Raw genomic sequence first — 26,196 nt, 5'->3', positions numbered from 1 at the left:
TGATGCAGCAACAACCTAGCGTTCAATGTCAGCAAGTCCAAAGAGCTGATTGTGGACTTTAGGAAGGGTAAAACAAGGGGACACAAACCAATCTTCAAAGAGAGGTCAGAAGTGGCAAGAGTGAGCAATTTAAAAGCTTCTGGGTGTCAATAGCCCTGAGGAACTGACCTGGATGCAACTTATTGATGCAGCTATGATGAAGGCAAGACAGTGGCTATACCTCATAGGAGTTTGAAGAGATTTGGCTTGTTAACTGAAAAACTCTACAAATGTACTGTGGAGAGCATTCTGACTGGCTGCAGCACTGTCTGTGTATGGGGTAGGGAGAGGGAGGGGCTACTGCACAAGATCAAAATAAGTTGCAGAAACTGGTAAAATTAGTCAGCTCTATCATGAGTATGAGCCTCTGCAGTATCCAGGACATCTTCAAGTAGCAGTTGCTGTTATTGTAGAGCCCTGTGCTAACCACTGCACTACCATGCTCTTTATTGTGGCTGCTTGTGTGAAGACAAATCTCAAGGTTGTATATAGTCTACATATAATAAATATACTTTGAACTTGGAACTTTGAGTGGACATGGAGAGGATGTTTCCAATCATGGGAGAATCTAGGATCAGAGGGCACTAACTCAGAATAGAAGGATAACCCTTTAGAACAGAAATGAGGAAAAGTTTCTTTAGCCAGAGGTTGAGGAAGGATTTCTCTGCCATGATCGAATGAAAGAGCAGTTCAGTGGGATAAATGAGGAACTAGTTCCTCACTCTAGATATTTTCTCCTTTAGGTCCTCCCACTTCCTTCAAACAGAAGGGCACTTGCATGGTTTCCAGCTATACCTGCCTGTTTGTCGGCTATGTGGAACAGTCTATGTTCCAAGCCTGCACCAGTGACCATCCTGTACTTTTCCTACGCTACATCGACGGCTGCATTGGTGCTGCTTCCTTGCACCCGTGCTGAACTCGGCAATTTCATCCACTTTTCCTCCATCTTCCACCCGGCCTCCAAGTTCAACTGGTCCATTTCCGACACTTCCCTTCCCTTTTTTGATCTCACTGTCTGTATCTCTGCAGACAGCTTACCCACCGATATCTATTATAAACCAATGGACTTTCACAGGGGAGAAAGAAATGCCAGGCTATAAGTGAGACATGGAGGGGGAGGGATGAAGCAATGAGCTAGGAAGTTGATTGGTTAAAAAGACAGAAGACCATGGAAGAAAGAAGAAAGCGTGGGAGGAACACCAGAGGGAGGTGATGGGCGGTCAAGGGGATAACGTGAGAGGGGACAAGGGGATGGGAAATGGTGAAGGGGGGGGGGGGACGGAGGCATTGCTGAAAGTTTGAGAAATCAGTGTTCATGCCATCAGGTTGGAGGCTACACAAATGGAATATAAAGGGTTGTCCCTCCAACCTGAGTGTGGCCTTATGCTGACAGTGGAGGAGGCCATGAATGGTCATATTGGAATGGGAATAGGAAGTGGAATTAAAATGCCTCATCCCACACTATTACTTGTAAAAACGCCATCCCCTTCTCTCAATTCCTTCGTCTCACCACATCTGCTCTCAACATGAGGCTTTTCATTCTGGAAGTAAGGAGATGTCCTCCTTTTTCAAAGAAACAGACTTCCCTTCCTCCACCATCAATGCTGCCCTCAAACACATCTCTTCCATTTCACACACGTCTGTTCTTACCCCATCCTCCCGCCACGCTACCAAGAACAGGATCCCCCTTGTCCTCACGTACCACCTCACCAACCTCCATGTCCAGCACATAATTCTCTGAAACTTCTGCCGCCTCCATCTGGATCCCACCATCAAACACATATTCCGCTCCCCCCCCCCCCCCCCCACCACTTTCTGCTTTCCGCAGGGATCCTACATGACTCCCTTGTCCATTCATCCCTCCCCACTGATCTCTCTCTTGGCACTTATCCTTGCAAGCAGAACAAATGCTTCACCTGCCCCTACACCTCTCCCACTACCATTCAGGGCCACAAGCAGTTCTTCCAAGTGAGGCGACACTTCACCTGTCAGTCTGTTGGGATCATATACTGTGTGCAGTGCTCCTGGTGTGGCCTCTTGTATATCGGTGAGACCCGATGTAGATTGGGAGACCACTTTGCTGAGCATCTGCGCTCCATCTGGCAGAGCAAGCGGGATCTCCCAGTGGCCACCCATTTTAATTCTCTTCCCTATTCCCATTCCAATATGACCATTCGCACTGTCAGGATAAAGCCACACTCAGGTTGGAGGAACAACCCTTTATATTCCATTTGTGTAGCCTCCAACCTGATGGCATGAACGCCGATTTCTCAAGCTTTCAGTAATGCCTGCCTCCCCCATTTCCCATCCCCTTGTCCCCTCTCATGTTATCCCCTTGACCGCCCATCACCTCCCTCTGGTGTTCCTCCCTCCCCCCCTTTCTTCTTTCTTCCATTGTCTTCTGCCTTTTTCACCAATCAACTTCCTAGCTCTTTGCTTCATCCCTCCCCCTCCAAGTTTCACCTATCACCTGGCGTTTCTCTCTCCCCTCCCCCCACCTTTCAAATTTACTCCTCAGCTTTTTTATTCTCCAGTCCTGCTGAAGGGTTTCGACCTGAAATGACAACTGTACATTTTTCCATAGATGCTGCCTAGTCCGCTGAATTCCTCCAGCATTCTGTGGGTGTTGCTCCAAGTTCCAATTATCTGCAGGCTTTTTCTTGTTTGCATTTTCTTTGTCTTATGTTCTTAATACACTTCAAGAGTTTCAGGGGGTGAGATGTTGAAGTTGTACAAGACATTGGTGAGGTACATACATTTCAAACTATGTAAGTATCTTTCAAAACCTGACCACTGTAATCCACGTGAGAAGTCTATACTCAGTGGCCAGTTTACTAGGTACACCTGCTTGTTAATGCAAATATCTAATCAGCCAAATCAACTCAATGCATAGAAGCCTGAAGATATGGTCTAGAGATTTATTTGTTGTTCAGACTTATATCAGAATGGGGACTAAACGTGATCTAAGTGTCCCTAACCATGGAGTGACTTTGACCATTGGTGCCAGACAGGGGTGGTTGAGTATCTCAAAAGCTGATGATCTCCTGGGATTTTCATTCAGAACATTCTCCAGAGCTTACAGAGAATGATGTAAAAAACATCCAGTAAGTGGCAGTTCTTTGGTCAAAAATGCCTTGTTAATGGGGGAGGTCAGTGGAGAATGGCCAGAGTAGTTCAAGCTGACAGGAAAGCAACAGTAACTCAAATAATGATGCATTATAACAGTCATGTGCAAAAGAACATCTCTGAATGCACAACATGTCAAACCTTGAGTGGATGGACTACAGCATCAGGAGACAACAAACATACACTCAGTGGCCACTTTATTTGGTACAGGAAGTGCCGAAGTGTATGCTGAAAGGTTCACTCCATAGACTAATACGGCATGCAAACAGACCATTCTGCCTAACTGATCCATTCCGACCTCAGCATCCTCCCTGCTGTTCCCAGTTGCCTTAATTGGCCCATAACCCTCCAAGCCCCTCCCCTCTATGTACCTATCCTAAGCTATACAACTGGACCCACATTGATTACTTCTTCTGGTAGCTATGGTGTTCTGTGCATCACAGAGCTGTGGTTGAAAGCTCACAGGTGGGAACTAAACATCCAAGGATACACATCCTATCAAAAGGGCAGGTAGGTATGCAGAGGAAGTAGGTAGCACTGTTGGTAAAAAAGAGAAATAATAGCATTAGAGAGAGGTGAAATAATACCAGAAGATGTATTCTGTATTGTGCATTCAATAGTAGCAATTCCTGCCACTGCCTATAAGGAATTGTGTGTTGTGTGCTGGGGCAGCAGGCTGAGGGTAGCAGACACCAACAGAATCAACAAACTCATTCGCAAGGCCAGTGATGTTGTGGGGGTGGAACTGGACTCTCTGACAGTGGTGTCCGAAAAGAGGATGCTGTCCAAGTTGCATGCCATCTTGGACAATGACTCCCATCCACTCCATAATGTACTGGTTAGGCACAGGAGTACATTCAGCCAGAGACTCATTCCACCGAGCTGTAACACTGAGCGTCATAGGAAGTCATTCCTGCCTGTGGCCATCAAACTTTACAACTCCTCCCTCGGAGTGTCAGACACCCTGAGCCAATAGGCTGGTCCTGGACTTACTTCCACTTGGCATGATTAACTTATTATTATTTAATTATTTATGGTTTTATATTGCTATATTTCTTCACTATTCTTGGTTGGTGCAGCTGTAACGAAACCCAATTTCCCCTCGGGATCAATAAAGTCTGTCTGTCTGTGATTTCTACGTTCTCCCTGTGACCGCGTGGGTTTCCTATGGGTGCTTCAGTTTCCTCCCACAGTCCGAAGACATTCCAATTGGTAGGTTACTTGGCCATTGTAAATTGTCCTGTAGTTAGGCTAGGATTAAATCAGGGGATTGCTAGGAGGCATGGCTCAAAAGGCCAGAAGGGTCTATTCCACACTGTATGTCAACAAACAAACAAATAACTAAATAAATCTGGTTTTTAAAATAAAGACCATTAAACATCCAATGTGCAGAAAACAATAAAGCAAGCAAAGTACATTCAGAAGTGAAGTTCACAAAACTGAATCCATACCCATGGAGCCACTCTAGGCCTTCTAATATCTGGTAGGTTTCAATGAGTTTCCCCTCATTCTTCTCAACACCAGATAGTACAGGCTCAGAGCCAACAAGCACTCCTCGTTTCATTCCCAGGATCATTCTCGTGAACCTGATTTTTAACGATGCACACATACTTTGCAATGTACGTACTACTGAAAGCATTGCTTGAAACCACATTTGCAACCAAAAACATGATACACTCTGTGAATTCATGGAAGTGAAGTGCAGGCTGGTGCCTTTGATGCCTATCTGTGTCTTCTGATTTGCATGCACCTTGTGGAGAGAGACACAGATAAATATAAGCTGCAGAAATCCTCTGCAAGTTGCAGCCTCTACAAGAGGATATCACAAGGATGTCACACAAAGGATAGAACACAAGGTACCTTTCAGCACAGGTAGGAGTAAATCAAAGTCTACTTGGAGATCTGGCTTACCTGTACAGAAAGTACCTTTCTCATCTTTGTCAGATCAAAACTCTTATTCATGTTCAGTAAAGAGCAAGTAAGCACTGCACAAAACACAAAATAAGTAATTCACTTAAGATTTTCTCCAGGTCATTTGCTTCTGGAACCCTTTTAAAGATTTTTTTTAAAACCAAGATAATGCTAGTAGGTAGTGGCACACATGAAGTTTGCACTTTACCACAAATTGAGCTCTAAATTTATTAACAGATATTTGTTGGTGACCAACAGATATGGATCAAAGCTTGTAAAGTAGAATTGAGGAGCAAGTCAACCATCTTTACACTGAATAGCCAAACAAGTTTTGCGATCTGACTCACCTGCTTCTGTTCATATATATACTTCTGCAATTACTCGAATAATGATCAAATAATCTCTTCCTTTAATTAAGGTTTCCTTGTGAATTCTGCAAAAAGTTAACACTGCAAATTATTTTTATAGCATGTATTTCTTTATAGTAATGGAACTGTTCAGAAGGCGAAATGAATTGAGAACAATCGGAGCATTCTGAGACTCAAATCTTTCCTCTTAGATGTAACACATTTAAGTGTTCCCTCATAATTTTACCTTTATTGTGCAGCAGAATTGCATCTCTGAAGCAGCTTATTAGCAATTTCGCTGACCTCAGTAACATGATACCTCAGTATCATGAGATCAGTTCAGGAATTTCTTGGAAGTGTAATTTCTTGCTGTGAAGAGTTTTAAACTTAAGGGAAAGTGAAAAAAAGCAAACTGCAGATGCTGACTTCTGAAACATAAAGCAGAGCAGAAAATGCTGAACACAATCAGCAGGTCCCACAGCATCAGTGGTTAAAGCTTTACGTCAAAGTCAATGAAACAGTAACTCTGTGTCGCTTTCCATAATGGCTGGTCATGCGAGGCAATCGGCCACAGCATTCATGTTCCCGTTGATAAGCTGTATATCCGTTGTGAACTCGGATATATAAGCCAGGTGGTGTTGCTGCCATGCAGACCAAGCATTTGATATTTTGGCTATCACATGCATGAGGGGTTTGTGGTTAACGAAAACTGTGAAATGGCGACCCTCTGGAAGAAATCAAAAATGGCAGACTGCCAGATAGAGACCAAGAAGCTCATAATAAGCTCATAATCATAATCGATCCCTCTCGGGGGACAGAGCAGATGACTGAAGAAGTGGAGTGAGCTGTTTGTGCGCACCATAGTCTGAGGTGTCAGTTGTAATGGCTACGGGTGGACTGGGCAGTGTGTACACCAGTAGGGTCGCATTAGAAAGGGTTCATTTGATGTCATCAAAAGCCCTGGTTATGTCTGCTGACCAGTCAAGCACTTCATTAGGGTATTGCTTTTTAAGTGCACTGTACAGGGGGAACATAAGTTTAGCAGCTCACAGAATGAAGTGGTGATAGAAATTCACCATGCCAAAAAGTGCCTGTAGTTTTTTAGTAGTGTTCAGCAGTGGAAAATCCATAATAACGGTACCCTTTGATGGGAGCAGTTTCCCACCTTCTGCTGAGACGTGATGGCCAAGAAAGTCAATGGATGCCAACCCAGACTGGCACTTAGCAGGATTAATAATCAACACGTGTTAACTTACACGCTTGAAAAGTGCGTGGAGATGAGATAAGTGTTTGGATTTGGACGCACTGGTGACAAGTATGTCATCCAGGTAAGCAAAAAGAAAATCTACGTCTTTTAATACAGAGTCCATCAGCCGTTGGAAAATCTGTGTTGTGTTTTTCAGTGCAAATGGCATGTGCAGAAACTCAAAAAAGGTCAAAGGGGGTTATCACAGCTGTTTTGTGAAAGTCCTCCAAGCACACAGGCACCTGATGGTAGTCCCTAACTAGACCGACTTTGGAAAAAATCAACTTTGTAGCTGAATGAGCCAAAAAGTCTTGGATGTGTGACTGGGTAACGATTGGGGGTGGTGGTCTCACTAAGTAATCACCACACGGGTGGCAACCACCTTCGCACTTAGGGAATATAGGAGGGGTGAAGCCCAGCAACTATTCAACTAGCGTACAATACCAAGTCTACCCATGTTGTCAAACTCAGCCTTCGCGTTTGCCCATTTTTCTGGGTCCAGTCTATATGCATGGGCATGGACTGATGGGGCAGTTGAGGGAAAGTGGTGCCTCACACCATGTTTTGTGACTGTAGTGGAGAACGTAGGCTTGGGGAGGTTAGGGAATTGGCCCAACAGTCGAGTAAACTCACATGCGGTGGTGCATGTGCTTGACAGAGTCATTGTGGGGACCTACTCTGGGAGCAGGTCCTAAGACCTTCACATGCACAAGATGGCAGTTCTTACGATTGACAAACAGTCCTTGGGCACTCAGGAAATCTACAGCGAGCAGAGGTGTAGCCACTTTAGCCAGGACAAAGTCCCATGTGTACCTTCGATCACTGATGCAGAGCATCACCCGTGGTGTCCATAAGTTTGGATCCTGCTGCTGTTGCACTTTGTCTTCCCATCAATAGACAGTGCTGGCAGCACACTCACTTGAGCACCTGTGTCAGACAGGAAGCATTGCCCTGAAAGGGTGTCCATTATGAACAGTAGCTGACCCTGGCAGCTGGAACCCATGGTGTTCACAGACCTCTGACGTCCTGATGGGCTGGCACTGTCAAAGCTGCCAAGACAGTCAGCATGTCCTAGCATTTGTACCAAAGTGAGCATGCTAAAAGCACACCCCTGGTGTTGTCTGTTTCGCAGCCATGGGTGTTGTTATGTTGCGGGCTGTGCTAACTGGGCTTACTGAGCTCGAGAAAGGAGGAGGAATGATGCACTGCATACTAGCTGAGTGTAGACTATCAGCCATTTTAGCAAGCTCCCTATGGTCCATCATGGGCGCATTAGCAAGAAGCACCCGAAGTGATGAGGCACTTGCTGCATGAAGGGTTCTTTAAAAATAAAACAGGGAAGGTGATTTCCCAGGAGAGACAGCATGTGGTCCATTAGTTCCCAAGCCTTACCATAAGGAGAACAATGGTTTGGTGTGCTCAGACTCCAGTAGTCCAAAAGTCTGTGAAAGGTAAGTTTTCAGTGATCGCTAATTATTGTGTTCAGGCTGGTGTTCAAGCAAACTCACTACTCTTGCAGCCATGGAACTGCTGAGCGATGACACTACATAGAAATATTTGGTGATGTCAGCCGAGATTTCTCACACAGCGAAATGGGCCTCCCATTCTACGAACCAAGTGATGGCATTTTGTTCCCAAATCTCCAGCAGTTTCAAAGCAACTGTGTTGGCCAAACATATTCAATAACTCTGTAATCATCCTAGAGCATCATGGTCACCAATGTAGGTTTCTGCAAATTGAACAAAGTGAGCCATTTTATGTTCAATGAAACCCATAAAACATTTTATTGAAATCCAAAATCTATACAACAAAAGCCCGCTAAAACCCTTTTACGTAATGCACCATCACATCAGACCAGCCTCTTAGAGGGAACCCCCAACTCAACGTCAGAGGCTGTGAATTATTACCTTTCTCCCAATTACGTTACCCTACACTAAGTATTGAGGGTGTAACAGAGCAAATTGTTGTTAGAGTGTTGACTAATAAAGGCAGGTGATGCAGGTGTGAAGCCCAGAGCACCGTGTGATGCTGGTGGTGCAGTCTGATAATCCTTTCACTGACCCTGCCCACGTATGTGAGATCCAGCAAATATCCTGCAGCAATCTGTTTATATGATTGGACCTTCACTCCTCCATGTTTCCAGTTCCTCACTTTTCCCGCCAAAAACTGGAAGTTTTCATCTGCACTCCATTGCAACTTTAGCCACCCTTACAATACCTGGATAATGACCTCCACCACCAGACAATGAAACCTTCCCCTTTTTGAGGTGTAGGCATTGTTGATAATCAGCACAGTTGATCTTCAACTAGTGCTAGCCACAAAGGAAATTGAACCCTATAGAAATACATTGCAGCAGTCAACAAAAAATAACCTAGCTGCATGTTTCAATCATGATAACAAAGTCAGAACATGATCTTTATTTTGTTGCCTCTGCACTAGGTGAAATGGCATGGATTACTGTCTTTGAATATCACAAGAGTTGAAATGCTTTATCCAGCAATGTCCAATTAGTCAAAAGCAATTGGAGTTTAAAAGATCAAAGTTCAAAGTAAATTTATTATAGAAGTAGATATATATCACAATACGCAACCCCAAGATATACTTTCTTGCAGGCATCCTCAATAAATCATAACAGAATAACAACCATAACAGAATCAATGAAAGACTGCACCAACCTGGGGATTCAACCTATGTGCAAAACACAGCAAACTGTGTAAATATGGAAAGAAAAAAAAAGCAATAAATATCGAGAACATGTGACGAAGAGTCCTTGACAGGGAGTCCATAGGTTGTGGGAACATTTCAATCATGGGGCAAGTGAAGCTGAGTGAAATTATCCTCTTTGGTTGAAAAGCCTGATGTTGGAGGGGTGATAACCGGTCCTGACCCTGGCAGTATCAGCCCTGATGGCAGCAGTGAGAAGAGGGCATGGCTTGGGTGGTGGGGGTCTCTGATCATGGATGCTGCTTTCCTGTGACAATGCTTCAAGTAGATACACTCAATGAGGAGGACTTTACCCATGATGGACTGGGCCATATTGACTACTTTTTGTCGGGTTTTCCATACAGGGACATTGGTATTTACATACTGGACCTTGATGCAGCCAGTCAATATACTCTGCACCACACATCTATAGAAGCTTGTCAAAGCTTTATGCTGAATCTTCATAAGCTCCTAAGGAAGCAGAGGCGCAACTCAATAGACAATAGGTGCAGGAGTAGGCCATTCGGCCCTTCAAGCCAGCACTGCCATTCAATGTGATCATGGCTGATCTTCCACAATCAGTACCCCGTTCCTGCCTTCTCCCCATATCCCTTGACTCCACTATCTTTAAGAGCTCTACCTAACTCTTTCTTGAAAGCATCCAGAGAATTGACCTCCACTGCCTTCTGAGGCAGAGCATTCCATAGATTCACAACTCTCTGGGTGAAAAAGTTTTTCCTCAACTCCATTCTAAATGGCCTACCCCTTATTCTTAAACTCTGGCCTCTGGTTCTGGACTCCCCCAACATCGGGAACATGTTTCCTGCCTCTAACATGTCCAATTCCTAAGGAAGTTAAGAGTTTATGAAGAACACTTGAGCCGAAGTTCCTGGTTTCAACTCATTCTATAGATGGCCCTGGATTACATACTGCACATAACCTGAAAAGCTATAGCAGAGAAAGTGGAGTTTGTAGGATCGATGATCCAGCCCATCAACAAAAAAACACAACATATGTGTAAATAAAAAATTTTACTGGAGGAAGAAGCCCAAGGCTCTCTGCAGGACCATTACCAAACAAAGTTTGATTCCTGAGTCACAGCATGCAGACACATTAGTCCTGTTATCTAAAATTGATCAGTGGTGAAAGACACTTCTAGCAATGTTTTAACATTACAGAAATAATTAGACAGGAGGGAAGGATTTTTAGATGGAGTGATGAGGTTCAACTACTCGTCAGAGATTGGGAATGGAAGAATGGACAAATCTTAAAGGGTTGTAGGAATGCCAATGGAGGATTTAAAATCAAAGGATCAGCTGATAATTTGCTTCAGCAGTATACTATGACAGTCTGACTTTCCTGATCTTTTATGGGAGAAAGACAATAATAATCCATCTTCCTAATTTTATGACTTCCACCTACACTGCACGTTATAAGGTCACCTACTGGTGATGTGGGTAGTGAAGCTGTTGGTGTGAGTGGTACCAGATAGTGACTTTTTATTGGCTATAAGTAAGCACACAGATTTGTTTTGCTTGCAATGCAAATAAAAATATCTTGGGTAGAAACAACAGAGAAAACTGAGTGGGATTTTCAAGTTGTGTCGTCCACTGCTCGAGTGAACTATGTGAGAACACATGCCTTTATGTTTTCTCTTAATTACATAATAAAGATCTTATTTTTTGGGTGTGACTTATCTTTCAAATCAGCACTTCCTTCCTGTTATATTTCTACCAGCATAGTTTATTGGTCACTCCAGAGTAAATCAATAAAAAATCAAAACTGAAGAGGAATAAAGTGCATAGGTTAATATCCAGAAAAGTCATAAAATCATTGTAATTACAAGGAGATTTAATTTTAATATACAGTCTATGATAACTGGAAGATCTGGTAGTTTTATTTGTTGTTTTGCCTATAGATTGTACATTCAATACTACTGTTGTCATGAAAACATGAGGAAAAGAAGCAGAAGTGGACTACTGGCCCTTTGTGCCTGCTCCATCTTTCAAAAATATGATGTCCTGTTCTAATTCTGTAGCACGCAATATTCTTTGTTCCACCCCATCGCAAAGCACAATGTATTTAGACCTGCTTATTGTTTTTTTTCCTTTTCTCGAACTCTTCTGAAATCATTATCTGATGCAGGCCATTTTCCCTTTTCCTTGTCCAGTCTCCCAAATGAGGTTCAGTCCCAAGACTGATTTCTTTTCTGCTTGGTGTCATTAAAACACAAGGTGAAGATTTACCGCATTTGATTGAATCAGGACCAGATCTAATTCCTTCATTCCCCTTCACTTAGTGGTTAGTCAGTGTTTGTCACAAGGGGAGATATTAAACAAAAGTGGCCTATGGTCTTGAGTTTGCAGGAATACAAGGGGATTTAATGGAAATGTGCAAAGTCCCAAGGGGCTTGACAATGCTGATGCAAAATTGTTATTTCCCCAGGGAGAGGGATCCAGAATCAGGGGTTTTACTTGTCAAGCTAAAGGGCTGGCTATTTGTGACAGAGATTGGAAGAAATTTCATCAACAGGTGGAAATGATCTTTGCATAATAAAGCTGTGGAGATTCAACTATTCAAGACAGAAATGGATAGATCTTTAAATATAAAGAAACCAAGAGATATGAGATGAGCAGAGACAATGGTTCTAAACTGAGAGATTAGTGACAGATTATTGAACTACCAAATTGCCACAGGAAGCTAAATGCTAACTGCTGCATTACTTTATGTCGCTAGGTAATTTTTTCTTGTCCTTAGGCTCCTTGATTTCAATCCCTTAACATAACAGCAATTATAATATCAGAATAACCTGCCTTCAATATTCCTGAATGCTGGATGGAAGTATCTCTGCATGCCACCACCCTACAAATTACTTAAAGAAAGTTTGATTACCTTTTCCTGTATCCTCAGTCACGCTGATCTCTTCATGTGTTATCTCGATTCAAACCTGGAATCCCACCAGTGACAAATTTTACACGCTGAGCTGCCTCACACCCAAACACTATTAGCAACTCTAGCCATCCTTCCACTCTTTCCATTTCACCTGGATCCTTGCAATTCATCTACAAGTTTTTCTTTGGAATTACTATCAGTACCCAAAAGATTTAAGCTTTCAAACGTGAAGTCAAAATGCACAAAATAACATTTGTTGAAACCACTTTAAAACATATTAAGAGAGATCTGAACTGACTTTCCTTTAGGTCTGGAATTAAATTTAGCCTGTGCTGATAATAAGGGATTGACAGAAGAGGGAAATCAGAAAAGCAGCCAGTCCTCATTGGAGGATCAGAGATGGAGAGGGTCAGCAACTTTAGATTCTTCGGTGTTATTTTGGAGGACCTGTCCTGGGCCCAGCATATAAATACAATTACAAAGAAAGCACGGTAGCACCTCTACTTCTTTAGTAACTTGCAATGTCGTGGTATGGCATCTAAAACCTTGACAATCTTCTGTAGTTGTGTAATAGAGAATATATTGACTGGCTGCATCACAGCCTGGTATGGAAAAACCAATTCCCTTGAATGAAAAATCCCACATAAAGTACTGAACACGGCCCAGTCTATCACGGATAAAGGCACTCCACACCATCGGGCAGATCTAGATGAAATGGTGTCGCAGGAAAGCACCATCCATCCCCCACTCAGGACATGCTCTCTTCTTGCTGCTGCCATCGGCAGAAGCTACAGAAGCCTCAGGACTCACACCACCTTGTTCAGGAACAGTTATTACCCCTCAGCTATCTGGCTCTTGAACCAAAGGGGATAACTTCACACAACTTCACTTGTGCCATCTTTGAAATGTTCCCACAGCCTATGGATTCACTTTCAAAGGCTCATCGTCTCATGTTCTCAATATTCAGAGTTTATTTATTTATTATTTTCTTTCATTCTTTTAGTATCTGCACAGTTTGTTGTCTTTTACACACAGATTGAACAAAAAAATTGGTCTTTCATTGTTTCTATTTTGGGTACTATTCTATTATGGATTATTGCATATGCCCACAAGAAAATGAATCTTATGGTTGTTACGGTGACATATACGTACTTTGATACTAAATTTACTTTGAACTTTGAACATGAAATGATTTCAGAGAAAGCAAGCCAGTCCTGCAGTTTGAGGAAACGATAGACTGTGCCATTTTTTCATTTGAATAACAGGGGCCTACAACAGAACGAGGTATCCAATATTCTAGCATTATTTGATAAATCAACAATAGCTATTTCTAGTCCTTGTGTCAGTAAATAGAGATTGCAAATTTAGCATGGAAGTAATTGTATGCATTAGAATATAGGATGTCTTCTGAAAGTAGTAGCACAATCACATTTCCACATTAATTTTACACAGTAGATATTACGTAATTTTAAAAAATCTAAAGAATAAGCACAGGATTGAGACTAATCAAGATCTTCGACTTAGTCAGACAAAATAGACCAAAGTCCTCTCATTTGTGTTATAATATCCTGTGATTCACAGATAAGTCAGCTTAATCAAGATTAATCAAAGGTTATCAAAATGAAAAAAAAAGACGTGCTTTAATTTCTTCTGAGATTGGGACAGGAAAGAGGGGCTTAAATTGACATATAATTACACGTATATCTCTAGTAGGAATTGATACAGTAGGTGAGTTTTACATTCTAAATTATCCATCAATTCTATAAGCTCAAAGGTGGACCAAAAGCATCATGAATGATATGTCTGTGTTTTTTTTATAAAACTTTTTATCGAATGTGTGTAGAAACCACTAGTATTTTTTTCTGATTGCTCATGCGATCAAAACTTCCCGGTGCAGCATTTCCTGATAATAAGATGAAACAAATTAGATATTAAATGAGATCACATGAAGAAGCAAAAGCCCCTTTTGGTATTGTGGTAACTTGTGATTCAAGGTCAAAGACCCTGTGCTGGTCATTTTACTCTGAGTGAACCCAGGAGGCTTGATTGAAGGAATGGAAAAAAAAGTTCACATTACTTTATTACTCACCTTTTCTGAGATTAGGACATGAAAGAGGTAACTTTAATGGTCATGTGAGGATGGTTAACTATAATTCTCTATAAAAGTTAATCATTACAATGTAGTTTCCAGCATTCCGAGTGAGTTATTCTCATGTAGAGTCTTAAAGGTAAAATGCATTGAATGGGCAATCTATTATCTTTCAGACATCATCACAGGTCAATTACACGGAATATGCTTGCTATTGTTGAGCACACTGAGGCAACTGTTTGCAAAATTCTGAGAATGTAGATAGAGTAAAGAAACCCCACCCCCCATATGCATTTAATGGACCAAAAATTAGCAGATAAATGCAGTGACATGACATTGATTGAACTTGAACTTGAAACACAGAGGACAGTTCTGAAGCACTGAAGACAAGACATTGCAAACTACAGCTGTAGTTTGAAACTTTGAAGGATGTAACTATACTGCATCTCACTGTTCCTGAAAATACTTTATTTTGAAGTTGCTGGAAACTGAGAGAAAAAAAAAACTTTGAGTGTGCACCTTAACAAAACCTAAAATAAAAGTAAACTCATTTCACATCTATTTTACAGTCCAACCATTTTGGGATGTTCTGAAAGGTGAAATTGGTAGATATGTGTTTTTTGCTTTTTACATTTTCCTTTTTTGAACTTCATGGAAGGAAAACACTCGGGTCCATTATGCTTATGTGAGTACCAAAGCCATCTTAAACAACAGAAACTCCATTGCTCCGATCTTTCTTTGACACTTCCCATCTGAGAACTATTTAGAAAATACTCAGCTGTCCTCTGCCACTCACTCTGAAGCTACTGCAATGTGCATCTTCAGTACATACACTACAGCAAATCAGAAAGAAATGAAATCAAACTTCTTCACAGACATGTAGTCTTCCCAAAATTGTGTTGTGGTGTCTCCTCTCTGATTTGGGCATGTGGCTTCAGTATTCTGTTGTAATCCATGTTATGATGAGCTAACTAAATCTCCTTGTTGCCCAATCAAGTTGCCCAAACCATTTTCCGCAAGCCAATGATGGTCTTTGGAAATTCTTGGATTGGCCTGTTAAAGGGGTCTCTGACATTCTTGTACACAAGGGGTCCATGTTGTTACATGCAGTAGAGCAGAGCCTTCCCCCAAGATCTATGTTTGTGGAGATTTATCAGGAAGCAGATTGGTGAAATGATCTCCTGGAGAACAAAGACGGAATTGCATTGGGGTAAGGATTCAGAGTGAAAAGTATGAGGGATTGTGTAGCTAAACATGCGGGAGAGGTTTAGGCAGATGGAGATGGTATTTGAGCATAATGTATGGTGGAGTTGGAAAAATGAGGGTGGTAAGGATTTGGTAACCAATTGGGAAGGGTGGAGATGGTGAGCAGATGGAGGTTTAATTAAGACAATTAACTGAATGTGAATGAATAGGTTACACTCTCCCAACTAGGCCTTCCCTAGATTCTTTCAGGTAGGTTAGGGGCTTTTAACTAAATCTGCTTTCAACAATTTTGGAGGCCTCCTATAAACAAGTGACATGAAATGTGAATTGCGCTTCATTTGACTTTTTTGCATATCCTAACCACCTTGCATGTCACGGCCATGGAAGTGCCAGCATCTTGGATTATGATTTCCCACTCCAACCTGAAATGGTTTTATAAGAGTCGGGCAGCCCAGATGTATGGCTGCACCTTAGGGATGGTTTTGAAATGCACTGTGTTGCAGCTAATGGTGCATAATTCCATTGAATTGGGTTCAATTCCAACTTCTGGTACATTCCGCATGGAGTTTGCATGATCCCCCTGTGACCCCCATGGGTTTCTTCCACGTGACCTGTATGCTACCCATGCCAAAAGGCAATTGAGGTCCATTAATAGGCCAGTGTCAGATGCCCCTAGTGCTTAGGTGAGTTGTAGGATCTTGAGGGTGATGATGGGGATGTGGTGTGTACGAAACAGGATAAGTATAGATGGTGTTTGATGGTCTGCATGGATTCAGTAGGTCTAGGGATCTGCTTCCATACTTCCATAGATTCTTCAAATCTATGTTCATGACATTCTGATTGATGTGAGATGGTTCAAAGTTCAATTCACCAATGCACTCAAGAAACTCTGTCAAGTAGATGAAAGAATTAATTTATGACTCTCTCCAGAGTCTCACCTATTGGTAAACTACACGCTGAAGCCTGAAATATGTTCCTTAGAGGAGCTGACCAAATAAGGGCCCGGAGCTAGAATTTAACTGATATTTTATGGTAACGTTTGGAAAATGCAGGTGACCACAGCATGACATGGTAACACTTTCACATGCAGCCATAACGACTCATTTATTGGTGACCACCAGAAACTGTACACTAACTTTCACCATGTAGCGTCACAGAAACTATGATTGTCACAGATAGTCAATGAATAGTTAAGGATTGCATGTCCTGCCGAATGCAAACTCTTCATGCGGTTACAAAGCAGCACAGGAAGCTGTTTTTTTTTAATCATTGTAAGACAGACTAAGGCCGCTGTACCTAATGTGGGTAACAGAATTAATGTTTCTCTGTAAAAGGCACCGTGCTTCACATAAACAAAAGGAAGTGCATGCTAATTGCTCCACAATGCACACAAATATTTAACTTGGTTAGAAAACACAGGCTCTCATAAGAAGTTACTTTTTGTCTTTCAAGGAAAAATAATGGTTGAAGAATGAGCTTGTGTTGTCATGAGGGACCCGAGACAGATTACTCCAATGCTGCTGCCATCTGAAAGTTTTGTGCCCATTTCATTACAGCAATGCGGTGTTGAAAACATGCAAAGTGCTCTGTTGAGTGGAGACAATGGTGTGGTCCGACATCAGACGCAAAAGTCTGAACTTTGACATGCAGTGCCAGAGAATTTGCTTGCTAAACCCTCACATTAATAATTAAGGTAATTGAAAACATCAACAAATCCTTTCTAGCAATAGAATCCCTTCTAACAACCGAGATATATGAGGATAGGAGAAACATGACTTTGAGGTAGAAGATCAGACATGATCTTATTGAAGGGTAGAGAAAGATTGAAGGTTGAATGACCTATGTTCATGCGTCACTTATCTGACAACCTTCTCTATCAAGTATCACTTCTTATTATTCATAGGTCTCCTTATACTTACGCGCTACCACTAGTCCAAAACTCACACTTAGAAAAAATATCATTTTCCCAGATGTGGGCACACCAGTAAAGGGTTTGTTCCACAACATTCATTACCCATCCCCAGATGCTCTTAAACTATAACAGCCAGATTGGTAATGGGTCTTGGGTCAGATATAGACCACATGAAGTGGCAGATTCACTTCACTGAAAGTAATCTATTGTGACTTTCCAACAATGTAGTAGTTTTGTTGTCATCATTGGTAAAGTTTAGTTTTCTTTCCAACTCTAGAAGATTAACCAAAATTAAATCTCATAAGCATAGGGTGCGATTTGAATCAGATGCACACATTGTTAATCTAGGCCTCTGAATTTGTAGTATGGTAACGTTAACCACTGCTGTACGTATCTCACTATTTACTTTCAACTCTTTGTTATAGGAAGGATACAACATATCAATGTTGCTACTCTCTCACCAACACATGTTCTCTGCACAGGAGCAAGAAAAACCCAGCCTTCCCCCATTGGAACAGTGCAGAAACAGGATCTACCATTTTCACAGGCCAACTGATCTCAAGGAAATGAGACAGCCATGGATGGCCTCAGAACTCCTGTCACCCAGGTTAAAATCCAGCCTCTGGTGCAGTCAGTGTGGAAAATTATAGTTCTCCTTGTACCTAAGTGTTGTCCAGTAACCTACACCCCATATGGATGGTAAATTAACTGCCTACAATAAACTGCGAGTGGAAAACTCATGGAAGGTTGGAACATAAACACAAGAGATTCTGCAGATGCTGGAAATCCAGAGTAACACACATTTCTCTGTCAGCTGAATAGAATCAATGGACTGAAATAGCCTCCTGCTCTGCCAAGAAGATCTATGGAAATCAGTACAGAGATCATAGCCAGAAAGAACAGAGGCCTTGTAAATGATGGCAGTCTCATAGCTGATCTTACTTCTACATTCCACACACCCACCGCGCTTCTCCTTTCATTTGCCCAGAACTCATAGCTGACCATGGCGAGGATAGTCAACTGAGGAAAACTCTGAAGATATTCTGAAATTCTATCTGGTACCCAAAGCCTTTTTTAGGGTAATTCCAGAAGTTGCTTTACTATTAAGACCGCTTTCTTTTGTGGAGTATAAAAGGAAGGCCAAGCCCTTCGATGCCTTGAAAAATAGTTTTGATGGTATCAATGTTTTGTCCTGTAAATTGCAAATGGAAGAAAGCAAGGAGTTTCCCCAGGGGACTCTATTCTAATACAGTAGTACATAGATGACTTCTTGTCGACCTCCACATGCAAGGAAGTTTGTGAGCAGGACTCCCTCTACATTTTACATAAACCAGCTAAGAAAGATTATAAAGTACAGAGCAGAAACTACAGACTCTATAACCAGAAGTTACGTATTTGGGACATCCCCTATCCCAGGATGCAAGGTCACTGATTAAGTTTCGGAATGAAGCAATAGTTAAAGCCACGCAACCAATGACTCATTGTGAAATGAAGCATTTCCTGGGGTTGACTGGGTATTGGAGGGAGTGGATTTTAGATTATGCCGCTATTGTTAGGCCTCTCCAGAAAATATCCCAGTCAACCAGATACGTTATGCCCCGGAAACTGAGGAAGCATTGGAACATATAAAAGAAGCAATGATATTTGCCTCAGCATTGGGCCTCCCAGACCATAAGAAGGAGCTTCACCTTTTGTTCACCATGAATGGCTTGTTCAGATTGCTTTGACTCAGAATTACAGGAAAAGACAAAGGCCAGATGTTTATTTTAGTGCTCAGATCCAATAGCCGAAGGTTTATCGGATTGTCTTTCAGCAGTGGCAGCCTCTTGCCTTGCCATTCAGTATGTGTTGACTTGCAGTGCCACGTAATACCTTACCCCGCTAAGCAAACTAAGTATGAAACTGAGTTAATAAAAAGCATGAATCTCAGAATTACTTGCTGTGCAACTCTTATAGCCCATGGAGGAAGATGGTGATCCACACAGCGGTGAAACTGTTACACAAGGAGCAATAAAATCTCATGTGGAACTTACTCATACTCCTATGGTTAATGCCTATTTAGTTTTCTTTTTTGACCATTTGGCTTTATGTAGCAAAAAGGGAAAAGCTTGGTTGTAGGCAGCACAATAATATGTGGCTTCACCCCAGTTAACACATTGCGGCCGCAGGTAAATTGCTGATCTGTGCGCAAGTTCACACGTGCTGGCAAGAGGGGAATAATTGATTAAATAAACTAAACTTGCTATGCACCTGCAGTATCTCAAGTTGCAGAACAAATCTGTAGACAATGTATGAAATTTGCCTTACAGAATTCCACAAAATTGGTATAAGTAACAGGGGTTCATACCCTGCCATCAGATTTTTTTTACACTTAAAATTTATTGAAGATTTATTGATTGACTTTATTGAATTGTCTTAATATAAAGGGTATAAATATGTATTAGTTATTGGTGATTTGTTGTCATGATGGCTTGAAAGATGTGGAGAAAGAATGGTGCAGGTACAGTAACAAAATGTATGTTAAAAGAAATAATCCTCTGATTTGGGATCCTCAGAAACTTGTCAAGTGACAATGGTACACATTTCATTGGTAAAGTAATTATAGAAGTATGCAAAGCCTAACAGGTGAATCAGCATTTCGATTCTCAATTAGAGGGCCGAGAGGAAATGGCGAATGGAACAATTTAAAAATAAACTTGGCAAAACATGTGAGGAATTAACCATTAACAGATGCTAAGTGCCACAACATCAAGCCCGGAGATTATGAGATGGTGCAAACATTTAAAAAGGGAAAGAATTGCCTGGAACCTCAATCTGAAGGAACATTTCAGGTATTGCTGATTACCAATACAGCCATTAAGGTAAGAGAAAAGCCATCGTGGATTCATGCTTCTCGCTGTAAGAAGGCACCTAACAACATGAAAAAAGAACACTGGAAGTCTCAATGACTCCGGATGGATTAGACCTTGTCATTTTTCTGACAGATACAATTGCCACGAGCACTTTCTTGCGATTGACTTGCAAACGTGCAAACAGGACCAAGCTGCTGGATTTGTGCTGATGTCCAGGCATGTGGAAGTGGGTGCGTTATTTTCACCCATGCATTTTAATAGAACAGAGATAAACTGTTACTTTAATTGGTCCAAGCCCTCTACCCTGGATGTGTTGGTAGAAAAACACTGGAACTTGGAAACATAAACCCCTTCCTCCCCTTATTGGTAGAGCCAGAGTGTCACTGGGGATTGATGGGGATATAACTTTGGAGGGTTTTAGAGGACAGTATATACCTCCATAAGACATAACCCCAGAGTAAAAGGGCTTAGTGTGGTGAACTACATATACCTGTCTGGACTGCTCCTGTGGCTCCTCCCACAGACCCCTGCTGACTGCTCCTGTGGCTCCTCCCACAGACCCCTGTATAAAGGCGACTGAGGCCTGTTGCCCTGCCTCATTCCCCAGGATGTAGTGTTGTTCATTCTTCCAGTCAATAAAAGCCGATACCTCGCTTCCTACGTCTCAGCGTGAGTTATTGATGGTGCATCAATTAGTGTTGTCCCTGGGGAGGGTAATACCTGCCAATGGAACCTGTAAGGCACAGGGACTGATTACTATTACATCATCATTGGAAAAGTTAGCAAATATTTAATTGTTTGCAGATTGGTGGTGGTCCATAAAGCAGCATTGTAAAAACTGAATGGCTGTCAACTTCGTTTTATCCAAGAAAGCAGGCACATGTACTCTGACTGGACAAGAACATTGCATTTATGTGCCAGATGATTCCAAAGACATAACTCACTTTGTGGATCATATCAGAGAGGATGTGGAAAAGATTTAGAAAGTGGGAGGACAGTTTCATAATTATAGCACTCCAGGAAGAGGAGAGTGAGCAACTATCCTACATTATGGTATAACCATTGGTGTAATGACAATAGCTGTTGCTGGGAGGATAGTACCAGAATCATGACTACCTGGTATTATACATGTAACATACAATAAGTGTGATTCAGATTCCATCTTGTAGGTGTCATTATGGGGGAGGGCATTGGGAGCAGACCCAAATGCAAGACACAGACACTGAACTACCAGGAACAGGACTAGGCATGAGAAGGAGGCAAGGAAAGTGGGGAAGAAAGGACACTGGACACGACAAAGGCCCCAGTCAAGACAAAGACTCCAGGCCTGGGCTAGGACTTGACTAGGATAGAGGAACCAGGAGATGGAATTGGGAAATAGGAGCCTAGGCTTGGACTTCAAGCCAGAGACTAGACAAGGACCCAGAACCTGGGCCTTGACTCAGGCTCAAAGTGGGCCCAGGCCAAGGACACGACAAGGCTACGGTTCTTCAAGGCTTGGGTCAGGACTCCTGGGTCCTTACTTGGCTCAGACTCCAGAACCAGGTGAGGACAAGACATGGTTACAGGACAAGGAGAGGCACAGGACTGGACACAAGACTCCTGGACAAGACAAGGGAACCCCAGCACAGGACAGGGGAATCCCAGCACCAGGCTGGGCAAGGTACTTCTGTGCTGGGCAAGGCACATGGACATGACAAGAACCCAGAGCCAAGGGAGAGACAGGAACATAGAACACCAAACCAGGACCCCTCCTTGAGTACAGGACATAGGGCCAGGACACATAACATAGAATGCTAAACACGATGAGACAGTTCCCAAAACTAGGTAGCAGCAAAACAGCCAGACCTTCCTAGCGAAGGCATGGACACGGACAGGCAGTTCCAGACCAAGGCAAGGCTCCAGGAGGAAGGTGAAGGGTAGGGGTACAGACACATAACTTAGACAAAAACAATCCATCCCCCAGAGGCTGAATCCTGAAGCTATTTATGAGGCCAGTCCAAACAGGAATCAGCTGCCTCAACAGAAACTGGGGAAACCCGGAAAACCTGGAATAAGGAGCATGGACCGGACCGTGAACTGGAATGCAGATTTCATGGACTGGACCATGACAGTAGGAGGTATTGTACTCTAGTCCTTCTAGTTTCCTCCTTTTTGGCTGGCTTGATTTCATTTTCTGAAGGCAGACAGACTTTGGCAAATTCATTTCACTTACATTGAGCATGGTCAACACAGCAACCACAATGTAATGGCGGTGGACATCAGTGAATATTTATGGTGGCTGATGAACATGGTAACAAAGTAAGCTGCTTCATTCTCATATTCAGATCAGATTCTTTTATTTTTTGCACATATATCAAAACCTATGGTGAAATGCATCATTTACAATAACAATTAACACAACCTATGAATTTGCGGTGGCAGCCTGTAAGTATTATCACACATTCCGGTGCCAGCATAGCATGTCCACAATGCTCGGCAGAACAACACTGAACACAACAAACAACAAAGAAACAATAGCAAAACCCCAAGGGAAAAATAGCATCTCTCACACACACACGAGGACAGGTCTTTAGGCCTCCTGCCTCTAGTGAACTCATGGATTTGTACACAATGGTCCTCTGACTTCACCGATGGACTTCAGCCTCGTAGACCCAGCGTTTTAGGCTTCGACATCCGGACATCTGATCGACTTTTGGGCTTTTATTTTCAGTATAGAAGCCAGGAGTTGTCAATGATGGAAACCCAAAGTCTAGGCCTCAAACTCCGGACTCACTGACGATGATTCTGAATGAAGTTAATGTTCTGCATTGTGTTTGTATTTGTATTCATCCAGGCAAAGTAGAAAATGTTCTTTAAACTGGTTGGACCTGTGCTCACTGAGGGGAATATTTTTCAACAGCCCTGACTACTATCTACTAAATGGTAGAAAAACTTTGTTGAAAGATACCCAGCATCCATTTGGCAAGAATTTGCTTGGGATTTTTTGTCATCTTGAAATAAAACCAAGATATTTACTATCATCGTAGAACAAGGGTAGCAATAGCTTGAGTACTGCACCACTTTTGTAGCCAGAGTAATTAAATGTCAGTTTTGGTGATTCCTGATTATAGTGCTGAACTGATTGATGCACCATCAATAACTCACGCTGAGACTTAGGAAGCGAGTTATCGGCTTTTATTGACTGGAAGAATAAACAGCACTACATCCTGGGGAAAATGAGGGGGAGCAGCAGCCCACAGTCACCTTTATACAGGGGTCTGTGGGAGGAGCCACAGGAGCAGTCAGCAGGGTCTGTGGGAGGAGCCACAGGAGCAGTCAGCAGGGTCTGTGGGAGGAGCCACAGGAGCAGTCAGACAGGTATATCTAGTTCACCACACTGAGCAAAAGAAATTCCGTTGATGAGCTAGAGAAAATGTTTAAGCTCTCTTTTTGGAGATGATCAAAATCCTGCATATTTTTAGCTCAATTGTAGCCTTTTTCTAATCATCTTAGGATGGAATGTTGGCAAAATCTTGCTGTCTGTATTTGCTAGGGTTCCTTTTAGCTGGGAAGGGGCCTCAGAGCAATTGGGCATGTGTCGGAACATACCTAGAGAGGGCCTCTGATGACCTCTTGTCTTGTTCTTCTTGTCCTTCAGGTCCTGTGGGCAGGAAGGGTGAAATGGAGGCCACATGACCGCCAAACTGCGCAAAAAGTTCTGGACCAGCTTTTTAATTGTTTTTGAAGTGCTCAACATAAAAGCTTGGTAAATGCATTTATCGATAGAATTTCCTTTCCAATCATAATTATTGCACATAACATGGTCACACTCCATTGACATTCACCAGGGAGGTCAAGTTATACAAAAGAACAGGCACATTAAATACTTTGAAGTCATTTCAAGTGGTGCTTTAATAAACTGGTTCAGCAATTTACTTCTCTTGGGTAAATCAATGTGCCACAGTCGTACAAACAGGAACTAAATACACCTCCTTTATGCAGAAACAAAACTGGATATTGTCAGTGCTTACTCCTTGAAGATTTTTAAACAATGAAGGAATAGCTAACAGAAGTGCTTATGGTAATCAAGGGAGAAGATGGAGCGGGATTATATCCTTTGATGTGTCTGGATTGGCAGCAAATTTTAAAAAAACAACACAGTATTTGGGAATGATATCAGAATGTCACACACTGGACCTTTGGAATGACCCTTGCACAAAACCTTGTGAGTCTTGGTCAATTAAAACAATCAAGACTGATATTTAAACATTCTTGCTAGGCACAGGTATTAAGATTCCCAAATGAAGGGAGAAAGATAGAATTAAGATGCATATCAGCCCTATTCTCAATTGTACAAGTTTGAATAGCTGATCACTGCTATCCAAATATGTACATTGCCAAACGGTTAAGAGCAATTACTCTGCTAACTCCTCCTTCATATAACTAACTATACAGGATTTGTTGTAGTTTCCAGCAAAACTGAAAGAAAAGTTTTTCCTTTCACATTTAACGTGAATACCTATTAGTGGAAAAACAAATGCAGGTATAAAGCAGACAAGCATTAAGGGGCTATGGATGATTTTTCTGTGGTTAGCATTGGCCTGACTGTTCCATGCTTTCTGTGGTTTTCTAACGATAAAAGTCAAATCTAATTTAAGTCTTTGGTATGAGCCAGGCCAGAAGTGGAACAAAGTTTAATGTAGTTCATTCTCAATATCCCACCCAATCCCTTCTCTCACCACCAACTCATCTCTGTAAACGTTAAGGTCAAAAGTTTTACACTTGCATTAATGTACTTGTGTGGTGTGTGCATCATCCTCCCCTCCTCATAGGTGGGAGTATTTAGGGGTTGCAGTCAAAGGGGCTTTTGTGGGTTGCATTCTGTAGAAGATACACACCACAGCTGTGATCTAGTATGGCTGGAGGAAAACAATGTTTCTGTTGATGAAGGTGGTGCTAATCAAGCAACTTGTTTTATGCTACATGACTTCAATATCTGTGGGTAATGTGGGTATCACATTCTTCCTGGTGATTGCCCCATGTACATTAGACCATAGAACATAGATTAGTACAGCACAATACAGGCCCTTCCACCCACATTTTTACCTACTCTAAGACCAACCTATCCCTTCCTACTCCATAGACCTCCATTTCTCTTTCACCCAAGTGTCTATCTAGGGGTCACTTAAATGCCCCTAATATATTTGCCTCTACTACCAGTCCTACAGTGCATTCCACACATAACCACTCTATGAAACAAACCTGCCCCTATACTTCCCTTCAAACATCTTAAAATTATGTCCCCTTATATTAGCCATTACCATCCTGGGAAAAAGACTGGCTGTCCACTCTATCTTTGCTTCTTATCATCTTGTACACCTCTATCAAGTCACCTGTCTTTCTCTTCCACTCCAAAGAAACATTTTTCAAACTTACAATCCACTGCACTTACGTCACCTACCATCCACTAAGCAGCACGAGTTGTATTTAAAGTTTCCACATCATCAGCTTTTCCTGACAATCCCTGTGGACCCTAGTTCAATCCCATACTTGAATATGCAAAATATATGAATCAGCAGTAATTTTAGATAAAGAATCCCAAAGCATTGCAAACTACTGAGTGAGAAATTGCTTAAATTGTAGGCAACCTATTCAATGTCCTCCCTCTAGACTCTGCAACTAAAGGAAATGGTCTTTGAGCATCTACCCTATTAAACTCTCCCTGTATATTTCCCAAGAATATCCCAGAGGCATTTTTTTATTTTTGCAGTGAGTTCCATGATAATGTTGGTGCTCTAGTGCAATATTTGGGTTCTTCAATATGGACTGAGCATTGGACTATCTGTAGATTAACTTTCCACTGAGTAAAATGCAACATTTTAGGTAATAGC

This window comes from Hemitrygon akajei, chromosome 3 (genome assembly GCF_048418815.1).
Source record: "Hemitrygon akajei chromosome 3, sHemAka1.3, whole genome shotgun sequence".
Taxonomy (NCBI): Eukaryota; Metazoa; Chordata; class Chondrichthyes; order Myliobatiformes; family Dasyatidae; genus Hemitrygon; species Hemitrygon akajei.
The sequence above is the reverse complement of the archived record's forward strand: the minus strand, read 5'-3'. Positions refer to the sequence as shown.